The sequence below is a fragment of the Canis lupus genome, chromosome 30 (assembly GCF_048164855.1).
Source record: "Canis lupus baileyi chromosome 30, mCanLup2.hap1, whole genome shotgun sequence".
Classification (NCBI taxonomy): Eukaryota; Metazoa; Chordata; class Mammalia; order Carnivora; family Canidae; genus Canis; species Canis lupus.
The window spans coordinates 33866352-33890491 of record NC_132867.1 but is presented as its reverse complement, the minus strand read 5'-3'; the positions used below and the strand labels follow the sequence as shown (position 1 = coordinate 33890491).

Here is a 24140-nt window from a genome sequence, read left to right as displayed (position 1 = left end):
TTGCTTGAAGGGAGGACAGAAGAGGTAGTAGGGAAAGTGACTCAAAGCAGGAGGAAAGGCACAGAAGAAGGAGACAGAAGCCACTGGAAATTAATTTAACTTACTCTACAATTTTGCCTGTAGCTATGTCTGGAAGAGAAAAGAAGATATGAAACCTTCTTGTTACCTTGGTTCCCAAGAGAATCTTTCTAGTCCCTCCTATCAGGCTGCTATGTCTTTCTTTTTCAAAGCAATGTGAATATCTAGATATTCAGGAATATACTGGAAGCTGAAGATTTTATCCGTCCACTAGATCTTATACTCCAATTGAGAAAATCTTATGCATGCCCACCGAACAAGAGAAAGTCCCAATTTAAGCATTAGTAAGTTTGTGAAACAACCATGAGAAAAGTAATCCAGCTTATTGGAACCTCTCTAGGAAGCTGTGAGTTTAGTAAGTTTTGTGGTACTTAGGAATCACATAAAGAGCCTCAGGAAAGCTCTCTGATACATGGAGGTCCCCTGTCTTCTGTAATTTAAAACATGTCCCATCAGGCCAGTAAATGTGCTAGTGCGAACTCAAGCTCCGCTGAGCTCCATCGAGGGGGAAGTTCATTATATCCAACCAAGTGATAGTTCAGTTAGGCTCTGATGAGAGATGTGCCTCAAATTATGTCTAAGTATTCATTCTAAAGGATGCCAGAAAATTTGAGGGGAAAGCTCAGCCACAGACAAGCCAAAGACCTGTCTTGCATCTATAAGGCAGAACTTAAGCCCAGTTATTGGAACATGCACACATTCATAGTATTAAAGGAAAAAAAAAAAAAAAAAAAAAAAGGTCAGCCAGGAAGAAATGCCAGACACTCTGCTGGCTTGGCTTTACCCTGACGTATGTTCATTCATGGGCAGGGAGCCGAGACGGGCTTGTTCTCAGCCCAGGCCAGACTTAATGCTTCGTTACCTTGCCCACCTCAACACAGGATGTAATGTTGAGCATTGAGCAGTAATAGCTGGCAATAGAAATCGACATAAATTACTGTATGTTTAAATACTTGGATGTATTTCCAGTGTATGTTCACAGTCTGTATTCTGAAAATAATTTGGAGGGTACTTAAGAAACCATAGATCTTTGATCTTAAGTAAGTTGAATCTAGTGAATATTTTTTTTTTATTGCGATGGTCAATTTCTGTACAGCGTGCAAAATACAAGGGAAACTCCTGTGATTTTCCTTATCAAACTTGCGTCTTCTCTAGTAACTGGGAGTTTGGGAATGGAAAGAAGAGCAAAAGGCCAATTTTCTTTGCATTTGTTAAGTATTTATGTTATGTGTTGTGCTCCCTGTAGTAGATGGTAAGATCATCTTACATTTGCTTGTATTCTTTGAATGTGATAATTATTATAAAATTATGTAAATTGGAAAATGCTATAAAGATTCTTTTTTACAAGATTTCTCTTTATTTTATTCTGAGAGAAAGAACACGAGTATGTGGGGAGGGGCACAGAAAGAGAATCTTAAGCAGGCTCTATGCCCAGCACGGAGCCCCACATGGGGGTCCATCCCACAACCCTGAGATCAAGAGCCGGAAGCTTGACCGACTATGTCACCCTGGTGTCCCAAGATTCTTTCTTTCTTATTACCACTTTATTGGGGTATGCTGATGTACAAAAAGCTGTATATATTTCATGTCTACAATTTGATGAATTTGGTGATAATGATACAACTGTGAGATCGTCATCACACTCTCTGCTATAAACATATTGGTCACCTCCAAAGAACACTTACCATAAGATCTAACCACTTAGCGATTTTTAAAAAAGATTTTATTTATTTATTCATGAGAGACACAGAAAGAGAGGCAGAGACATAGGTAGAGAGAGAAGCAGGCTTCCCTTGGGGAGCCCGATGCGGGACTCAATCCCAGGACCCCGGGATCACAACCTGAGCCAAAGGCAGATGCTCAACCACTGAGCCACCCAGGTACCCCTTAGCAAAATTTTAAGTATACAATAGTATGAAGTCTAGGCTCTTTGCCATGGATAGATCTTGAGGACTCATTCCACTAGCATACCTGAAGCTTGGCACTTTTTGACTAATATAATTTGATATTTTAAATTTTAAAAAGTGAACCTGTCCATGTTACAAAGGCTACTCTAGCTAGAAAGGAAGGAGGGCAGAAATCTGAATGTGGTGTGGAAGGAATAGGGGGTTTTGAGCACACAAGTTAAAGCTAGGAAGGCAAGAAGCATTGAGTGACTGATCAAAGCAGGACTCCGTTGCCTCTGGCATGACATTTGGCCTTTTTCTGTCTATTCACAATATCTTCAGAAAGTGTTGACAAATTTTGACAAAAAATCACACACTATTGAATAATTGAATCTATACTTTAACTTTGATCTACCTTCTTTTCACCAAATAAAATGTGCCAAATGAGATTTTTCAATGGATTTCAATGAAATTTGATTTGAGGTTATGGAATGATGTGAACCTACTGGATGGAAATTCATGTTTCATAGACTCTACTATGCCAAATAAATTGTCTCTGTGTGCAAATTTGTCTCTTTGATTGTTAAATGAGTGCTTTCAATGGTAGTGAGTGATTTTAAGATGATTTGTATGCTGCTAAAGTGTGTGTGTATGTGTGTGTGTGTGTGTATACACTGTTGGTTATTCTGACATATGGCAAGAAAACAGCAGTTCAAAAGATTTTTTTTTAAGTATCTTGAGTTGCTATATTTTCAGTTGTTATGCTGAGTGGAGTCATTATACTTATATAGTTTAAAAGTTGACACAACTTTGAATGTTTAAATTTAAGAAATCTTAAAGGACATCTCGGCCAATCCCTTCAACACACACACACGCACAAAAATGGATCTGAAGCCCCAAGTCATCTGTTGTTTGGCTAGTCATATCACTAGTGATCTCCTGCTGGAACACCATGTACAGTACTCTTTCTACTATAGCAAGGCATCATCTTTTCTGATGTTAGTACAAGCTCAGATTACTAAAATATACCATAGTACTCCAGGATATCTGAGATCTTTCTAGAAGCAATGTCCCTCAATATCTATTCTCAGGTCCTCTCAGTGGTTCATACTCCTGGTCTGTGGTAGGGAAGAGGAGGGACATTTTTCATTAACTTCACATTCATTAGGTGGCTCAACCTTGGGACTTTGGCAATATCTTTAATTGATGAGATATTATATCTGTATGTATATATTAAAAACACTAATTAGCTTAACATAAAATTTAGAAATACACCATAATACAGAGGCCATGTTTTAATATTTCATTTATTGGAATACTCAAGAATAGAAATGGTTAAGGTCTGTCAACACTGAGAGGTCTTATTAAGACTTATGACTCGAAGAACTCATGTTTTCCTTCTTTCCTTCAGAATTATTAGAGGAAATATTTGTTTTTTTCCTAGCCAAAATCTGTGATAGAATCCTGGCTCTTTATCTTCACTTGTTCAAATGCTAGAAATTCTTCAAGAAATTGTTTCTTCATTTCCTGAGATAGGAGTCACTCTGATCTTTTCAACATTCAGGACACTAAAACTTTGTGCTTTAGTTTTCTATGTTTGTATCTTATCTCCCTCCCATCCCCCCATCCCTCCATAAATGCCACCCTTAGTGGCAGAGCCAGGATCTCACTTTATCTTTGTATTCTTTGCCCAGAGGAGAGACTTGGTGGTGATGAGGTATCTAGTGTAATCTCACGTGCTGTGGACTGAATGTTTGTATCCTCTCAAAATTCATTTCTTGAAATCGTAACCCCTAATGTGATGGTTTTAGAAGGTTGAGGAGGTAGTTAGGTCATGAGGGTAGAGCCTTCATGAACAGGATTAGTGCCTTTACAGGAAGAGACATCAGAGGGTTTATCCTTCTTACTCTCTGCCACAGGAGGATACCATGAGAAGATGGCTTTCTGCAAACCAGAAGGTGGGCTTTCACCAGACACTGAGTCTGCTTGCACCTTGATCTCAGACTTCTCAGCTTCTGGAACTGTAAGAAATACATACTTGTTGTCTAAGCCACCTAGCATATGTAATTTGTTATAGTAACCTCAACTGAGACATTGTGATAGGCATATAGAGAAGAGTAGGGAGAGGCTAAAAGATGGAGGTTGGAACTTGATTTTGTATAGTTATGAGGTTTGAGTTTTATTCCAAAGATGATGAGGACCATCAAGAAATGTTGACTAAAAGGGAATATCGTGAGTAGAACATGCCCCTAGAAACTTAATATTATCGATTTACATGTGGAAGATTTGTAGGAGACCTTTGTAACATCTCAGACAGCTAGGAATATTGGTTTGATCTTGTTGGTGGTAGAAAGAAGGATAAAAATTGGAGTTATAGTGAGAGTGAAATTGATTTGGAATTGACTTGGCATTGATTGGATCACAGAACTACATTAAAAATGACCTTGTAGATCAAACTGCCCAGCCATGCCTTGCCCCTGAATCTCCCTAGAATAAAAGTGGCCAATGGTGGGCCAAGGTCTGATGCTTTAATGGCCATATCACTACTTCTCAATGTATCTGTCACCATCTTTGTACAACATGAAGGTTTTTCCTTAGAGTAAGCCAGAAATCTTCTGCATCATTACCATCCATGGGTCCTGGTTCTGCCCTTTGGGATAGTGCTAACTAAATCCACATGATTATTCTTTAAATATTTGAAGATAGTTTTAGTATCCCTTTATGGCAAACCTTCTCTTCACTAGCTTCTAGTCCAGCTCTTCATCATGTCAAGTTTCTTCACCATAATGGTTGTTTTCCCTTGGATGACCTCAAGTTTGTCTGTGTTCCACATGAAGTACAGCATCAGGACTTACTTTAGCAGATATTCTTGAGTCAGGGCCAAAGCTGCAAACTCAAGAGAAACTGGGGAAAAAGAAACAAGTCACACAACCATATGTATAGAGAGACTGAAAGGCATTGAGCCCAAGGACGCTGTAGTAGGCAGCTTCTAAAATGGCTTTCAATGATCCTTACTTCCTGGTATTCATATCCTTGTGTAATCACCTCCCTGTAAGTGTATCCTGGACCCATTAATTTGCTGCTAATAGATAGAATGTGGTGAAAGTGATGGGATGTCACTTCTGAGATTAGATAGTAACAGAATGACTTGTCTTGCTTGTTCTTTGTCTGGTTCTTCTTGCTTGCTCACTCTGAAGCAACCCACCACCTGATGAGCTGCCCATTGGAGAGGCCAGTATGACAAAGGGCTGAGGGTAGCCTATCTCCAGCAACCTAAAAGAAGTTGAGCCTTCAGTTCAAGAGCCCAGGAGAAATCATATCTTGCCAGCAGTCATGTGAGTGAACTTGGAAGTTCATATTTTACTGCTCAAGTCTTGACTCAGAGGATACATGATAAAAACAATTTCAAGGGGTACCTGAGCCTTACCTGGCTCAGTCAGTTAAGAGTGTGCCTTCAGCTCAGGTCATGACCTCAGGTCCTGGGATTGAGCCCCATGCTGGGCTCCCTACTCAGCAGGGAGTCTGCGTCTCCTTTGCCCCTCCCTCTTCTTGTCTCAAAAAATAGATCTTTGAAAAAAGATAAAGATGGAGATGGGGTAGATTTCACAGCACATATGGGGGTTTTGAAGCAGAATGGAAGAGTGGCTGGGCCACACCACTGTTGATGGTAGAGGATTTTGGACAGCCACAGAAATGCCACAATGCCAGCAAGCAACAAGGAAAGAAAGAGGAAAGTATAGTGTTGGTTGTTCGGGAGCTCCCATGAAAATCCCCAGAAATCTCCATGTTATGAGTGATACATACTTACTCCATAATAAGGGTCATCTTTAGGGAGTGTATTAGTTTGTTAGGACTTTTGTACAAAGTATCCTGGACTGAGCAGCTAACACAACAGAAATTTGTTGTCTCCTAATTCTGGAGGTTGGAAATCCCTATTCTGTATGATCTCATCCTAACTAATTATATCTACAATGGCCCTATTTCCAAAAAAGTTCACATTCTGAGGTGCTGGGGATTAGGACTTCAACATATGAATTTTGGGGAGACATAATTCAACCCATAATGGTGAGGGGGAGAAGTAAATGGCACCTGGGAACAATAAATGGGGGGATCTGATGTGTCTGTGATGATTTTTGGAAACAGATTTGAAGCAGATATGATAGCATGATTTGAATTGATAAAGTTGAGTGGCAGACAGAATGATCTGTAGTCTTGTCTGAATGATGGGGCAATTTCATATTTTAAAAATGTCTTTAAAAATATTAACAAGGTCCCTAAGTGTTTCTTAGGTAACATAGCAAGTTGAGGAATGTTGACGTAAAGGAAAACCCTTCTTCAAGGAAGACTGATTGAAGAAACAGAGCTAGGGAGTGTGAGCAAGGAATCTAATTGTGGTTCAAATATGAATCAGTCTCACGTGGAAAGGAGGGTCAGATTTGTGCTGAGTTCTTTCCAGTGTTTGAAGCAGCCCTAACAGGTGGAAGCCATTGTGACAGCTGCTTTTAGCTTAATAAGAAAATATTTATTTTTCAGTAAGAAAATACTAACTCATCCAAGTTTTCCAAAATAGTTTCAACCCTTCCTAAATGAGATGCATTATTATGATCCACTGAGTGTCCTACACCAGGGATGATCAGTAAAGGCAAAGTAACACCTTGGTGAGAATGTTCCATGTCAACTCAAATGTTCTGAAGTTCCTCACCAATCTTAAATGGCTGTATTTCTATGGTGATCTGATTATCTACTTTGCCAAAGTATGGTAGAGGAAATGAAAAGAGAGAAATTCTGACTTAATTTGTTTTTGAAGAACCTGTGTTGCTTCTACTGCTATCCACCATTCAAGATCTCACAAACTATCTACATAACAGTTGATTCTTGAATCATGTTAGAATTGGTCATTTTGCAGGACTGATCTTGTTCCCCTTTTTAATTGAGACTTGTATTCTTCATCGATCTCAGATTCTCCCCTCCTCCATTCCCTATAGTTCCTTAGAGATTGTCAACTCAGTGACCATGCCTGCCAAATGTGCCAGTCCCAGATTTGGGGGTACAGGGATAGCAGACTTGGGAAGTGGCCCAATGTAGCGGGTTTCAGAGCTCACAGTTGTACAAAGCTTGGCTTAGACATTTTGTAGCTGGGTGCTATGAGCATCCTGTAGGGTGTCATTTCCCTCAACTGTAAACCAAACTTTCAGATTTGGATAGTGGCTGTAAGGAGTTGATGAGAATGCATATGGCACGCGGGAGAACTCCAAGAAAGCCAATTATCCCCATCACTAGCTCAGGCATCAGCTTCATCATCACACAGAGTCTTTGTAGGCAAACCAGATTCTCAACAAAAGAGATGGATGCCTCATAGGAACTGAGATAGTTCCAATTTCTTTCCATTGTCTGTGACACACACTGATCTCTTTTTCAGTGCAACACAATCCTAGAATCCTCCCCCTCCTTTTGGTCCTTGGGAATTTTTAAAAGACTTAGTAGACTTCAGGACTTCAGAATTTCCAATAATTTCATTACAAGCTGGTGCTACTGGTTATGAGTCTCTCTTTCCTTCTGCTGTCCAGGTGTTGGAGTTGCCCCAGCTCACTGGAATACCCCCTGGACAGTCCTTCTCATCCCCATAGACATTGTTATTTTATTTTCCTCTTAAAGGACATTCCAGTTTGTCATCAGAACTTCTGCAAGATTCCCTTCCTTCTTGAAATCATACCTTTGCTTTTGTTATATATGAAAAAAAAGAAAACACCTACTATAGTCTTTGGAGCACTGTAGGTGTCAAATGAAACTTCTGTTTTCCTTAATTCTTTTGTGGCCATTACATCCTCTAAAATAACATTTTCTTCCAAGATTTCCTTTCTTCTTATTCCAACCATCTGCTTGGATTCAGAATAACCATACTCTGCAGCTTCTTGAGAGATGAAATTAACTTCGGGAGTAAATAAGAAGGAGTTGGAGATGGCGCTCAGTTTCATAGCCTAGGGCCTGGGAATTGGTAATGATTTTTACAGAAAGAAGGGAGAGTAGAATAGGCTTTATAAAGATGAAAGGAAAAGGATGTGTTTCACTTTTAATAGGTTAGATTTTATGCACTCGTGGGATATGCTTGTGTATTGTGATCTGTTCAGCGGATACTTTATGGTGCAGACTGCCCTGGCTCTCCACATTTGGAAATAACCCACAGACAAGACGGGGACAACGAGAATCCTATTTATGGGAAAATCACAGGGTAAATAGTGTGGGAGGCGTGGGGATCACCTGACAGCAGACTCCTGAGACCACCTTTATTTGGGCGGGGCAAAGAATTGGACGCACTAAAGACAGAAGAGAAACCATCACAGGTAACAGCAGAATTAGATGAGTGTTTACCAGAGACTAGAAGCAAAGGGAACATGTGAGCGGTTTAAGCAGTTTTGAAGCAGATGGTGCAGAGAAGTTAAAGAAGGTAAAAATTGAAAAAGTTTGTTAGATTCAGCCATTTAGCATGATGACAACAATAACATCCCTCAACATCCAGCACTACTGATCACTGGGACAGGACCATGATGGCATTAAGTACTTGCTTCGTGTAATCATTACTGTATGGGTATGAGACGTTGAATTTGTTATAATTCAATGTTAAGATCTTCAGGAAGGAGACATTATATAGATGAGTTAAAAAGACTCAATTGCATTAGCCCTTAGAACTGAGTTTCCAATTCTTGGTAGCTGATTCTTTTTTTTTTTTTTAAGATTTTATTTAAAATCTCCCTGTGGGGAGCCTGATGTGGGACTCGATCCCAGGACCCCAGGATCATGACCTGAGCCAAAGCCAGATGCTCAACCACTGAGCCACCCAGCTGTCCCTTGGTAGCTGATTCTAAAGCAGGATTTGCTTAACATTTAATTTGCATAGAAAACCTCTCTAGTGTGTAGGGCTGAAGAACAGATTGTAAAGGTCAAGGACACTTTGGGTGATGAGGGAGTAATAGCAGGAGGTATCAACTACTTTTTCAAGAAATTTGGCAGGGATGAGAAGGAGAGAAAGAAGATCAGAGTATGCTCGAGAGAAGTTTAGAATTTTATTTTCTGAGGATAAGAAAGACAGGATAGAGGTCAAAGAGACAGTTGAAAGACCTTAAAAGAGAAGGTAGGGTCTTGTAAAAACCTTATCTGGACAGTTGTGGTAAAATGAATGTTACGAGAAGCTAAAGATATGAAAAACAAAATCAAAACAAAAGCCTAAGTCATTAGTGGGGAAGTCAGGAACAAGTGTCTTCGAGCATGGCAAGGGACGGACACAAGGACAGCAGAGGAGAGAAAATGAGACTTATTTCAAAAGAGACTTATTTCAAAAGAGTAAGTGGAGAGAGAGCCAGGTAGAGGCTGCTCCAGGTGAAAGAAGCCAAACAAAAGTGTGCAGTGTGGCCTTCAACCCCTGGTGAGACAAAGCTAGTGATGTCTGTCCAATCCCTTTTGCTGGATCAAACTTCTACCGAAAACCATGGCATCAGGTGTAACATCTCAGACTTGCCATTCTATAATGTGAAGATTCGGGGGCGGTAGGTGGCACGTGTGTCTTTGCAAGATGTTTACCAGGCTCCTGGGCATTTTGTCAGCTATAAGGTGTCCGGATTTGCGCTCTACTTGGTGGTATTTTATGGAATAGCATAGGTCAAACCAATTTCAATTTCAAATATTAACATAACTAGAAGTTCCTTGTGTCTTAATTAGAGGTCATCAACTTCCTTGTAAAGCACTCCCTGTCAGGACTGCCTGTGGGTAATTTGGGGAGTTCACTGAAGCTTAAAATGATAGATTTGATGGTCAGGTTTTTTTTTTTATTTTTTTAAAGTCAGATTGTTTTGTTCTTCAGCAAATAATGGGTAGCCCAGACTCCAATTAGAGCTGTATTCAAATAATTTTAGATTTGCATATTTGAATTGGCCGTCTTTGGGAAGGAGAGGCCAGGCCATGCAGTTCTCCAATTATTTAGAGCAATTAGAGGAGATAATCAGACACTTCTGAGGTCTCATTAGCAGGCATGTTGCCTGCTCCGACATCTCTGAAGATCACAGCGGCGACTGGGGCTGGCCGCCCACACTCCCTTTCTGGAGAGTTCTGCAGACAGTGACTCACTTTGAGTGAAACAAAGGTAGCTATTTTCACAGCCTAATTTTACTTTCCCTCTGAAAGTCATTCATTACTGCCATTTCTCTAAAATATACATTGTAAATACCAATGTCTTTTTCTACTTCAAAGCTCTCTAAATTTTGTTTTAGTTCTAAACCCATCATCATCTCGGTACTTAATACCAGGCCATAGTAATTTCCCAGCAATAAAACTCGGTGCTTAGAAAACTAACTTTTGGGAAATGAGGTATCCAGCATTCTAAAATTGGGTGTATTCAACTCTAATCCTTTTCACTGATGATAAGCACCTTAAAAACAGAACCGAGTTTTGGTAGGAAAAGTCCTCCAATTGACAGAAGCATGGTCTTAGCTCTTTGTTTATTATTGTATGTGGGATCACAGTTTCCAAATTAGGGATTTCCTCTGTATCGACACCCAAACCTCCCATGCTGGCAGAGCCTCCAAGCCCCCCTCCAACCACCAAACAGAGTCGGAAGGATGGTTTTCCTTTCCCCAGATCCCAATGCACCAAGCAGAGGCCTGCCTCTGTCCCCACATACTCAGACTTCAGGACATGCCTGCATTCCAGATTTTAAATTAGAGCAAGGTAATCTCTCTCCACATTTTTCTAGGTCCCGCTCTAGCTTCCATATTAAGCACGAGTGGAGTGGAAAGAGAATTGGTTTCGATTAGAGGCTGTAGTACTTACTAATTTATTAATGTTGGGCCAGTGATACATCACCTCCCTACTCATAATTTCTTCACCTACAAACATGATGGTCATAATACTTAATACTTGACTTTTCTGCCTCATTCAGTTGGCCCAAAGATCCAAATGAGATGATGTTTATTTTTTTTTTTGAGATGATGTTTATAAAACAGTTTTAGAAACAATGATTATATCACACACTTTTTCACATGTGCAGGGAATTCTTATCTGATTCCAAAATTCTACAGAAGATGGAATTCGAGGCGGCATTGCCTAGTGGTTCAGAGCGTGAGTTCTGAGCCAGACTGCTAGGGTTTGAATTCTTGCTGAAATCTCAGCTCACTAGTTATGTGGCCTTGGGATGTTATGTGATCCCCCTCTCCTCCTCAGTGTCCTTCTGGGTAGTTGTGAGACAATAATAGAATCTGCATTATAGAGTTTTATGAAGATCTGGAGAATAAGAGATATAGAACCATGCTTATCATGTACAAGACAATTATCAGTTAAATTAAAAAAAACCCCACATGTATATGTGTTTAATCAATAGAGATATCTCTTAAACTGAATAGGAAACAATTTGCTAGTTACTTGACAACTGTTGGGGGGTAAACCATCCTTGATTTCTGCACATGAAAAATGGTTATGCTTTCAGTCAAACATTTCTACGCTTCTGTGGGTCTTTATAGTGAGATTCTATTTTTCAGTCCTTTAAGAATGCTTGTGATTTCATTTCTATGTTTTATTGAGGATATTTTGGTCGATTACAAAAACAAACCAGTAGCCTATGTTAAACTTTGAAGAAACAAATATCCAATCCAAAACTGTAAGTTTTTTTTGTTAATGAAAGCAGGGCTTATTAAATTACTGAAAGATCTCTCTTTTCTAACCCATAGCTTTTATGGTCTTGGTTTCTCCCAGAACAGCATAATGTAGCCTGCCACACCACCAGGCCTATTATAAGAACTAATCCTGATACCAGATGTTTTGTGAGCAGGAATGGGATCATACAGTGACTGTGAGATGGTGGTCTTCACCTGGGTCTCCTCTGGGTACAAGAATCATCAGGGATTGGCTTTTCATCAAAAGACTGGGGTCCGGGGATCCCTGGGTGGCGCAGCGGTTTGGCACCTGCCTTTGGCCCAGGGCGCGATCCTGGAGACCCGGGATCGAGTCCCACATCAGGCCCCCGGTGCATGGAGCCTGCTTCTCCCTCTGCCTGTGTCTCTGCCTCTCTCTCTCTCTCTGTGACTATCATAAAAAAAAAAAAAAAAAAAATTAAAAAGACTGGGGTCCAACTAAAAAGATTCAGCAGGTTCTCAACACTTCTTTGTGAGCCCTAAAAGTCTTATGGAAAATGACCAGGGGCTGCAGTACTAGTCAAAGAGTCATGCCTATCCTGAAGGAGAGGTCCTACTATGTGCCGACGGGCTGGTAACTGCCCACAGAGGTAAGGGAATGTGTGTCGCTAGATAGCCCAGATCCTTGTCTACTGCATGACTCCATTCTATGCTCAGGGTCACGGTAAAGGACAATAAACAAGGTCGAGGACAATAGATGTGTCTGGTACGTGTTGCCCTGGTCTTATGTCTCCATGATGAGTTTTTCCTTGCCCATTGTAATTAACTTGATGTCATCCCTTTTCATCTATGGACTCTCTCTTGTTCTCTCTCATCCCCTCCCTCCCAAGCACATGCAATATATCAAAAAAAAAAAAAAAAAAAAAAAAAAAAAAAAAAGCAGTGTAGCAGTGTCCACAGTGTAAGGGACTCTTTGCAGAGCAAATTCCAGGAGTCCCTAGGACTCAGTCTCTGCCATATAATACAGTTGCTAATATTAGACAAGCAGCTCCTATAATATCACTTTAATTAAGCTGACTTTCATTATACCAATTGCAACTTTCAAAAATTTTCATGGAGATTTAACTGCTCATACCCTGCTTCCCTCTGCCAAAGATTTTCTTGTGTTTTCATTCATTTATTCTTCGGGCAGACAAAAGGCAATTTGAACAACAGCAAAAATCTAATTTTAAGTAACTGGGATCTTTTGGAAGAAATTCTAGAGCTTTCTTAAATTTAAAAAGAATAATAAAAGTTATCACCTTATATATCTATCAGTGCTCTGGCCTTTTGTTGTTTCTTTTTACTTACCTGCCTCCAGCCCTTGCACTGCCCTGCCTTCATTTCCTTCCAGGAAAGACTTCCAAAAGCCATATTTGGCCACCTGGCAGCAGAGACCATCCACATTTGTACTCAGTGGATGTGAGTAAAAGCACAGCATTTGGAGTCCTAAGTGCATGAGTTCCAGCAGCCTATGGGGAAAATGTGTAGCAAGAATCCTATAAATTGATCACCTTTTCATATGTATGATACTGGGCGGTGATGAGAGGAAGCTCCATGATTAGTGTGTAGGTTCTTCTCAATTTCATTTTCATGGCTCCTTAGGCAGACCCTGTGTTTCACACTTAACACCTCTCAAATGTTTTCACCCTGCAAGGCAGGACCAGCCTACCACAAAATACTTTATGAACACTTTATTTCCAAACCTCACTCAGTGGTTTTGTGTGAGATAAAAATGAGAAATTCTTTGTCAAAGATTGTATATGTGTCTTATAAGCATCAGTTGTCAGAGTAGTAATGATTGCAGCACCTTACATCACAGGAGACACCAGGGCCATGAGAAAGACACAGAGGAAGCTCAGAGATCATTTGGGCTGCTCACTGCATCTCAGAGGAGGAACAGAGCGTTGGACTGTTAGCTAAGGTGACACAACAGGCTGGTGAGGGCAAGGGACCAGGTGCCAGAACTGGGATGCTGCTTTTTCAGTTCCATGTACAAGACAAACATGTCTTTGTTTGCTCTGCAGAACTGTTTGCTCTGCAGAAATGTTTGCATGTTTCCTATTTCTAGAGCTGTATGTCTGAGCTTCGTCTCATTTGTAAATAATGCCAAGATCAATGTTTAATTCATTTTTAAAATATCAAAAAGTAGGAATAATAGATGTGCATTGCAGAGCGGGAGACCCTTTTAAGGACATATTAAACAGAATCACAAGAAGGCCTTTAAGGAATTAATGAGTGAATTTCACATGAGCCAAACTATCCAACATGATAGAATTATACTTTAAATTTAATATTTTTGGAGCTCAACTACAGTTTAAGCCACTGATCACAATCATAAGTAAATATTCCTTCTGACCTTCAGTGGGATTACTTAGGTAAGTTTGTTGCATTGTGCTAAACCTTGTGCTTTTATTTAAAAAAAATCTTATTTCTGATAAAATTAAAAATTGAAATCTATATAAAATGAACATGGTTACTATTCAATTCTATTTATTATTCAATAATGATAAACCAAAACAATAAAATAAATAAACACTAAAAGCACGGGAATCCCAAACTTGACCTCCTTGTCGTTCTGGGATTCTGTTGGGAAATTTGTGGTTCATAAAATGCGGTCTCTTAAATAACTTTCCTTTTACGACCACTCTGAAGTTTGGTGTTAACCTTTCAGGGTTCAGCTGTCATCTTTCACATTGAAGTCACTGCTGGCAGTTTCGTAGTAATTCTAACTCCATCCATGAGTGAAGAAAAAATATATTTATTCACGGAAAAGAAGTTGTTGGAAAAATACAGAAACTGAGTGGCATTGAAATGGGTTGGTGGGGGCTGAAATCTACACCATGTGTAAAGAAATTTGAAGTTAGAAGCAAGTGTTGGAGAAGCCCATGGTAGGGTAAAGAGAAAAAATAAAGATAGAACAACTATATGACTCAACAATCCCACTTCTGTGTTTATCCAAAAAAACTGAAATCAAAGCATTTAAGTGACATCTGTACTTCTATGTCCAGTTCAGCATTATTCACAGTAGCCAAGATGTGGAAACAACTAAATATCCATCAGTGGATGAATGGATTAAAAAAAGTGGTTAACTTGCAGTGGAATATTATCCAGCCTTAAAAATGAAGGAAATCTTGTCACATGCAACAACATGGATGAACCTTGGGGACATTATGCTAAACAAAATGAGCCAGTCACAGAAGAACAGATATTACATGATTCCATTTATATGAGGCATCTAGAATACCGAAACTCATAAAAGCGGAGAGTAGAATGGTGGTTGCTAAGGTTTGGGGGGGAGGGGAAATGGGAGTTGTTCAAATGGTATAAAATTTCATTTATGCAAGGTGAATAAGCTCTGGAGATCCCAGTACAGCACAGTCCCAACGTAACAACTATTGTGCACTGAAACTTTGTTAAGAGGGTAGATCTCATGTTAAGTGATCTTACCACAATAAAACTTTTAAAAGGAGAAGAGGTATGGAGGGTTCACCATATATTGGGCGCTGATTAAGTACAAGCAAGCCCTGGAGATGCCAGTAATACCTCTCCATTAGAGATGCCATCTACAGTAAAGAAAGTGAACCCCAGAAAGGCTAAGTACTTTGCTCCAAATCACAAAACTGGAAGTGTTGGACTTCCCTGTGAAGTGAGCCCATGATAAGGTCCTCTACAGAGATGAAATTCATCATGTGCATCTCCTACCCAATCTCTAAAAGCGAGAAGCCACAGATTAGTGGTTCCTCAGTCAAAGGTTGCCCCCACTGAAAAGAAAAGGCTCTTAGGTTAGTCTATACTGAATAAAGTGATGTCAGAAATATGACACAACTCACAGGGGTGTGGGGGCAGGCAAAGGCCTAGAGACGAGGAGGTACCCAGGAAGTGGCAATACTGCCCAGACAGATCAGTTTTCCCTTACATGGATATGGATCCAATTTTGTAGAATTTAGTTTTCCCAGCAACCTGGGCATCTATAACAGGAGGGGAAGCCTTCCTCTAGTTCTATAATAATTAGCAGTCGCTAATCACCAGCATCAGGAGTTCTGAGGTGAGTTAATGTGTTATGGTCATCTGTTCCTTAGATTTATCTAGGATCAGAAGCCTCAATTGACTAGAAAAGCCTTCACTTGACATTGTAGAACCCTCTCCCATTCCTTGTCTAAACAGGCCTGATCCTTAGAACCTCCATTTGGAACACAGACTTCACATTTTCTAGTGTCCAAAGGAACTATTGTGATGCTAGCTGCCTCTTCAAAAAAAAAAAAAAACTTCTGATTTTGAAACTTGATAAACCTTCCAAATAATGATTTGGTTATGTTTACCTAATTCTTAATCATCGGTGAGTATCTAAAAGAAATCATTATTAAACCTAGCTCACTGATTGCTCTCACTAAGTGTGAAATAATAAATAATGCATTTCTACTTCAATTAATCTACTTAGACATCTCACAGGCCAAATGCTTTGGTGGAAATGTTCTAATCTACAGAATCAATCCGCAGCATGACTCTGTCTCTTGACATTTTGAGCCCCCTAACAAAGAGCTTTTAATTCCAGTTATGAGATAAACGGATAATTTAGATGCCCATGTTCTCCCATTGTGCCCAAACTAATAAGTGATAGGAGTCATTGAAATGACAACTCACAAATCTAGTTGGCAGAATTTGGGACGAATCTGCCCTCTCCCCGCTAAAATGAGAATTTTAAAATTTTCATATGTTTGTATATTTTTCAACTTAATATGTGGTCCCACAATTATCCAAGATTTTTTTTAAAGTGGTGTGTATATGTCATCTCATGACCGTGAGGTTTATGGAATGATCCAAATTCTACCAGTGTACAAGTGTTGCTAAAAAATTAACAGAAAACACAAGGACTCAAGATAACCAAAAACCATTACATTATACTAGCTGTTATTTTTTATGTACTCCCTTCTGATTCTTCTTTTTTTTTAAGATTTTTTTTTTTCATCTAGAAAGTGAAAGAAAGAGAGATTATAAAAGAGGGAGGGCAGAGGGAGAGGCAGAAACAGACTCCCCAGTGAGCAAGAAGCCCTGATTCAAGGCTCAACCCCAGGGCCCACAAATCATGATCTGAGCTGAAGGCAGATACTGAACCAACTGAACCACCCAGACCCCCCTGGATTTTTCTTTATATACATAAATATTTTATGTGGTTAAAAATCATAACATACATTTTCTAACCCTTTTTAGTAATCATTGTATTGAAAGTGTTTCTTTGTGGCCAGAGGTTCCATAATTATAAATTTTATTATTAATTACAAATGTTATATGTCACCTAGCTTAAGAATGAAGCATGGCTTAACTCTCCCATGAATTTTGGAAATTCAACGTGCAGCCATAATTTTTATTATTATAAATCATGCTGAAGTGAACATCTTTGTGCGTAGAAGTCTGTTCCCCCTCCTTCTTTGGAGATGGAGGATCGAGAGACATATAGTCCAATTGTGAGCATATAGGCTCACCAGGGTCTTTCCAGGTTAAGACATCAAGTCTATGGTAATAAAATCAACAGAAAGTTACTACATTTTAAGTATATATTTCAAATTTCTAGTGAGATTGAGCTATTTTCCAATGTCTGTGCTTATTAACTGAATTTTATCTTGCCCTTCTGCGTACCATTTGGCCATGTATCCACATGGATCATTGTTTGTCATTTTTAGGAGATTCCTTCCCTATTTTGCAGGATTTGTAACCAAATCTAGTAGAGTGCTAGAAGATTAAAGGCAATACATTGAAAGTAAAGGCAGTTTGTGTACATTTCACATGCTGTTAATCTCAAGGAATTAAAAACATATACGCCTTCTGAAGAAAGACATGGAAGGTTCCCTGCAGACAGCACAGCCCTTCATTTGTTTCTTACAGAACAGAGTTCTTCCTGGAGAATCCTTCATAAATCGTTGAGAATGAAATTGGCTCAGGTGCCTTTTTCTGCTCTCTCTAAGCCATCCTCCCTGTCCAAATGCTGGGCTCTTTATCATCCCTGAGAACATTGGACATCACTCTGCTTGTGTAGAGCTTGTAGCTGCCCAGCTGTGCAGCTACCTTTGTGCACAGGCCACTGCTGTGGCTCCCATGGTGGTGGATTTATTTATTGACCCCTCAGTCTCCCTGGTGAGCTGTGAGCCCCTGGGAGAGGGCTGTGCATTTTCACCTCTGCATCCTTACTATGTGGAAAGATGCCATCTGCTAAGATTAGTATGGGCTAGTATACACTGGGTGCTCTACAAATGCTTGCAGGTACTCAATGCATGCTGAAGGAATTGTATTTCATATCAATATTATTTCCATGCTCCCATCACATTACTTTCTTTCTAGGGTCTAAAGCAGCTCTTTAGTCATAAAGGACGTATAGCCAGACCCTTCCTTGGGCTTTCCAGTAGGTGCTAGCACTCCCTGCTTCCAGGATCCCTGGGCTACACATCGCCTTGCATGTTCTCCTGATGTGGTCCAGGTTCCATTCCACCTAGACATGATGGAGTAACAGACAGTACTGAAATATGAGCTGTTTCAGTGCAAACAAAGTGGCTTCTGCTGTACTTTTTATCACTCTTGCATTGTCACACATACTTTTTTAGAAAGTCTTGCTCATCCCTACATACCTCTGTAAGTTTCATAAAATAATATCGCCGTACTTGAAGCACCTGGGAATATTTGAGCACATTGCATATAACTGTCTAGCTTTGGGAAGGAAAGATACATCTATCCACACTTCTGTGGGAGAACCATATTCTCTATGTTTAAAAATTCAAACACACTCAAAAAAAATTCAAACACACTCATTCTTTGCCCCAAATAAATACATTTGCCAGACCCAATCAGACACTAGAGAGAATAGAGTCCAGTGTGTTGGTGTAAAGCCTGAAGGAAGTTTATGTGGTTCTTGAAGACCAAGCTTTTCCATTCTGTTATTTAGAGAAAATGAGTCTGAATGATTTGAAAGAAATTAAGTTATTCTTGTTTACATTATTTTGTGATGTCATGATGGTTGATAAGACAATTGTTTTTGGATGGGATTTTTTAGTAGGCTTATACAATGCCTCAGTGGGACATTTACTTAAATGATGAAAGAGATTTGAAGAGCAAAAGGATGTATTTGACTTAGTTTTAAAATCATGTAACAATAGCACCTGTAAGTATCCATCTTGGGGAGCTGCTTACAATCATGACCTAATGATGTAAATGTGCCTTTGACAGTGAGGGGTAAATAACAGAGTCAATATTGTCCCAGCCCAGAAATCTGTAGATTAAGCCACTTGCCTTGTCCTGTGCAGTTTAGTAAATAGTGATGTGAAGTCTTGCCCCAACTTACCTCCCATGGGTATTAGGATACAAATATTTGGAAATTAAGGATGCAGTGTAAATACGAATTTCCCCCATACTTCTTTAAAAGATTTTATTTATTCATGAGAGACACAGAGAAAGGAAGAGACATAGGCAGAGGGAGAAGCAGGCTCCCTGTAGGGACCCGATGGGGGACTCGATCCCAGGACCCTGGGATCACGCTGTGAGCCAAAGGTAGACACCCAACCATTGAGCCACCGAGGTGTCCCTCCTTGTACCTTTTAAAATCTTCAATGCAGTGACTGCGATTTTCAGCTGGCTCTTCATACAAACATCTCCTTGAGTAAGGGAAAGAGGTTACTTGAATAGGTGGATGTTGATTTTACTCCAAATGCAGCATCCTTGAGCTACCAGATTCTTAATAATAATATACTATTTATGCACTTCATTAAATGCGTGACTTCTACGGCAGGAGGGATACAGTCTCACTTGGGAAACCACAAGTGGATGGAGTGTACTAACAGGACAGTGAGAAAAGCCTTCTGTTCTGTACATTCTGTAATTGTAAACCCAAGGGCCATCCCTGACAGATAGAAGTGCTACTGCTTGTGGTGACAGTGGGTAGCCACACTGTGGAATTAAAAAAAAAAAAAAAAAAAAACTGTCTACAAAGTAAGCACTTCTTTTTTTCAAAAAAAAAAAAAAAAAGAGAGAAGTTGGATTTAGACTCATTTATGAGAGAAACAACTTTGGTTTAGAAGAAACTACCTTTTGTTTGTATTAATTTTTCCTGTAATCCAGAGAGGCAAAAATAAATTCTGGGTCATCAGGTGATATTTCCAAGCACCCCTGTGAACCAAGGAATACTAAACGACAGCACTACTGACATTTTGGTCCTGATTATTCTTGCTGTAGGCTGCCCAGTGCTTTGGATGACGCTGAGCAGAGTCCCTGGTCGCCGCTGGATGCAGTCATTTCTCCTCGTCATTGCAATCAGAAAATGTCTCCAGACATTGCCCACTGATCTCCGGGGGCCAAAATCATCCCTGATGGAGAACCACTGCTCTAAAACCAACCAAACAAAAGTTGGTAAAGAAATCTGGGAACCTGCCCTTAGTTTTGACTTTGTTGCTTCTTCATGAGACAGGTGTCTCAGCCTTTCGCTGTCCCCTCCGTAGCCGTGACGTGGGCACAATGCCATTTGCTTCATTCTCCACGCAGAAATTTGGTGGAATTACTCAAGCAGTGGCTGGCACAGATATATTTGTTGACTGAATGATGAATGAATGAGTGAATGAATGTTAAGTGCATAATTAGCAGATCTCAAAGGAAGAGGGTGTCCTCACTTCAAGGATTCTCCCTGCAATTGGAGAGTCTCCCAGCTTTTGTTGATGCCTGTTCCCACAGTGTGGATGGGAGGTGGGAACCTTGCCCAAGCGCTGTGTGTCTCTGGTCTTCAGGACTCGATCCGTATTGCACAACTGACAGCTCTAACTCCTAACAGAATAATCCCAGTGGTGTGTGCATGTGGTTTTGTTGTTGTTGGCTTTTTGGTTTTGTTTTTGTTTTTGACTGTCAGAATGTCAAATGTCAAACTAGACTCAAACCATGGGGAAGCTCCCGTAAAAATAGGAGAGTAGAATTTTATTGTTTGGTTTTACCATGTCTTTCTTTAAAAGTATCTATCACTTGTTCCTGATTGTGAGATTCATCTCATTCCTTTAACGTTTCTGACTCTCTTCTCCCACCCTCCACCCCACCAAAGGCTTAATGTCCATATCAACACATGTGCATATAGAAAACAAAAAGCCCTCTTTAGATTGTTTAGCTTGTTGTAAGTGAGGGAGTTAAACCACAAAATAAACCACTGTAAAAAAAAAAAAAAGAATAAATACTAATAGCTTTATGTACATATATCTTCTGCAGGAAAAAAAAATGTCACTACCAATAAATAGTAAAATTAGCTCACACCAATTTAACAATCAGTCCCCAGAAAATTATTGACAGTGTTTTCTGGACACTTAGAAAGAATATCTTTGAATTCTGGAGACTGATTTCCTTCTCCAAACTCTGTCCATAAATCCTTTATAAATGCATTTATTTTTAATCTGACCACGGGAAAGCTACTGCAGTCTAGCTTCATTCACATATTAGGTACGTGGCATCATGAGAAATGGTGTAAATGTGGAGGCAACAAATTTTAAATTCCTCAGAAGCATTACAGGTTTTCCAAATGGTTCATTTTTAGGGTAGTTTTTTTTTTTTCTTTTCTTTTCTTTCTTTCTTTTTTTTTTTTTTTTTTTGTATTTTGTGAAATCTGGCATTCAGCTCTTTAAAGATAATCATTGGTATAAATAAATAAAGGAATAAATAAATACTGTCTTTCCTGATGATTATTTTGATAATTGAGTAGGCAATTTGTTGCAGAGTTCACTTATATTACCCTCACCTAGCTTAGAATACAGAATAATGTTCCTAAAAGTCAAAAGGAAATCTCATTGGCAGTGACAGCAGTGATTGAAGGTTGGAGGATTGATAAAAACAACATAAAATCTGATCTCTATTTCCAAAATCTCATTTAGCATATTGAATATTGACTAAATTGAGTACATAAATGAAACAAAGTTCGCGAACTCCAAATACAGAGGTCATAAAACATTAAAAATCTGGATCGGGCAGGAGTCTACTAGCTGATGTCCTATTTGGGCAGCCTCCTTTCTTTCTCCTTGGATACATTCTGGTCTCATGCAATCCACTCTCCCTTCGAGAGCCCAAGTGACTCTTTCTAGTTCAGATGTGACCACATCACCATTTGTCCATCTCAAAACCAGTCCACTTCTAATTTCCCATGGATCCTAATAAAGTCCAAATTCCTGAACATGACCCAATAGACTTTCCTATTCTGCCTTTATTTGTTTCCTGATTCTTCCATTCTCTTGCTCTGACTAGTCATTCTCTGGGATCCTTTCCATCCTAGTCTCTTCACTTGGCTTACTTCTCATCCTACTCTGATGTCTTCTCAAGTGTTTCTTGCTCAGGGAAGAAAGATTCTCTGGACTCCAGATTAGGTCAGTCTCACAGTCCAGTCCATACACTGTCCCTCCACAGGACTTGCTGGAGCTGTGGTTCCCCATTCATGAGTGTGCTGATCAGAATCCTGTCTGCCACCTCCACCAGATCCAAGATGGCAGATGCCTTGCCTATCGTTTCTCCACATTGCGTCTGGCACATCTTGCATAGTGCCCATTGTAGAGTCAGTGCCTAGCAAAAATTTATGGAATTAATGAATATGGAGTTGTGACATCCGTAGCTTCTCTCCCTTCTTACTCCCATCCAGGCAGCTCCATTGGCTATCAGACCTTTTGCTTGGTCACTCGGAACTGAAATGGGTCCAAGCTGATGTCCTTATCCCGGTGGCTCTTCCTCTTTAGGATGGTACCCTTTTCTGCATGTAGCCCTCTACATACTGGAAGCACTTGTCAAGTTTTCTTTGAGCCCCCTTTTCCTTCTTTTGTCTTTTTTTCCCCCAGTCATTTCTCATACATCTCATTTTCATTCCTACCATAATAACTAGTAGTCTTACAGGCCTGTTCAAGGTAGTCTGTGTCTCTTAAGGGAGAATGAAGAAAATCAGACCTGGGCAGCCCTCTGGGTGAGTTTCCTCACCTATTACTCAACATTTCAATCCTTGGTGTAGGGGGCACTGGTATCAGATGCCGGTGGAGCAGGCATGTAAATGGCAGAGGCATCTGACTCAAAATTTCAACAATAGGGTCTGTGACTGTCATCATCTGTCAAAATCAATAAGAATATACAATCATTTATGAATTGTCATTCCATTTGTATGTCTACTGCCAAAGTTAGATTTTTTTTTAAGAATTTGCTGTTCTGCCCATTTCCTTAAAGATGGGTAGAAAACTCTAGTGATTTTGATTAAGGAATAAACTGCATAAATTTCAGGAAACATGCTTGGATTGTACAAGCCCTGAACCTCTCTGTTCCATAGACACTTTGGGAGAACCAAGGCATTAGAAAGAATCAAATGAGAAGCATGGTCTAGACTGCACCACCCTCCCTCCTTTCCAGAAGACCTCTTGTCCAGGTCATCTGGGTGTACACAGTATGACATCTGCAGATGTTGGACAAGCATGACCAAAGGCATTTCAGTACAATAATGAACAAGATGTTGATTTAGATTCCTGCTGGAAGTAGATACTTCACGTCCAGGCTGTCAAGGAGCCTGAAGATAATTTAATACCTATCTTTTTAGGTCCACTGATGAAAAGTGCTACATAAGTACAACATAGGAATCATAATTGTTATTTATTATTGTTATTGAAAGTGTGGTTGGTCATCTTGATAGTGAGACCTAATGTTAGATGGGTATTGACAAACCATCATCTGATTTAATAATCTTTCTGGCCATTTTTATTTATAAATGAATCTTCTGTCAACATCAAATTCTCATTAGCATCATTAGCATTCAACGCTTTCCTTGGTAGGATCATGTAAAATTGATGGGATCAAATTTCTATTAAATGCAGTGCATGCTGCTGGGTTGTTATTTATACTGAGCATTCTGGAAGCCTGGGATCATAATATCTTGTAAATAAACATTACATTCAGTGATATCACCTTTCATTTTAAAAGGGTCTTTAGAAAGCTTTTAAAATGGCGCAGGGATGGAGCACTCATTATTAAGATTGGAAGGAAAGGAGCAATCATTTTATGTGTATGGAATTTCTGGGTAATAAGTGCAAATTAACATTACAGAGAAATTGATGTGAACAGAGTACATCTAAATTGAGATAGAATACTCAGATTAAGAGAAAGAAATTTTTTTCATGTTATTTATTTGCCCAGAGGTTTTCCAATCATTATAAAAACTAGACTTTTCCACTTTGGCCTTCAGTTATAATGGGGCATAACACTGGATACTGAACACTGGTCAAATGATGAAACTTTTTTTTCAAAGACCCAGGAACAGCTGCTGCTTATTGAGTTACCAATACCACTTCCTGAAGAATGTGATTTTGTTTCAAAGATAGCCAAGTACTGACCAGGCTGTCTCAGGCGTAGTTTGAGCTATGATAACGTGGCATGTTGTTGTCATATTATTATTAGGTACATTTCATAAAGTGATTCCAGATCCTTCTCCCTTTTACTTGGGGAGGGGAGGTTTTATCGATTTTGAAGACTATAAATCCAAATGGCACTT

At 39.6% G+C, this 24140-nt stretch overlaps 1 long non-coding RNA gene across 1 annotated transcript; it reads left to right on the top strand.

Moving 5' to 3' along the window:
• Nucleotides 1-3882: 3882 nt before the first annotated feature.
• LOC140621335 (uncharacterized) lies at nt 3883-21238 on the top strand. The gene is made up of 3 exons (XR_012021046.1): nt 3883-3987; nt 5162-5299; nt 19838-21238. It is a non-coding gene; the product is annotated as an uncharacterized lncRNA (long non-coding RNA).
• Nucleotides 21239-24140: the final 2902 nt, after the last annotated feature.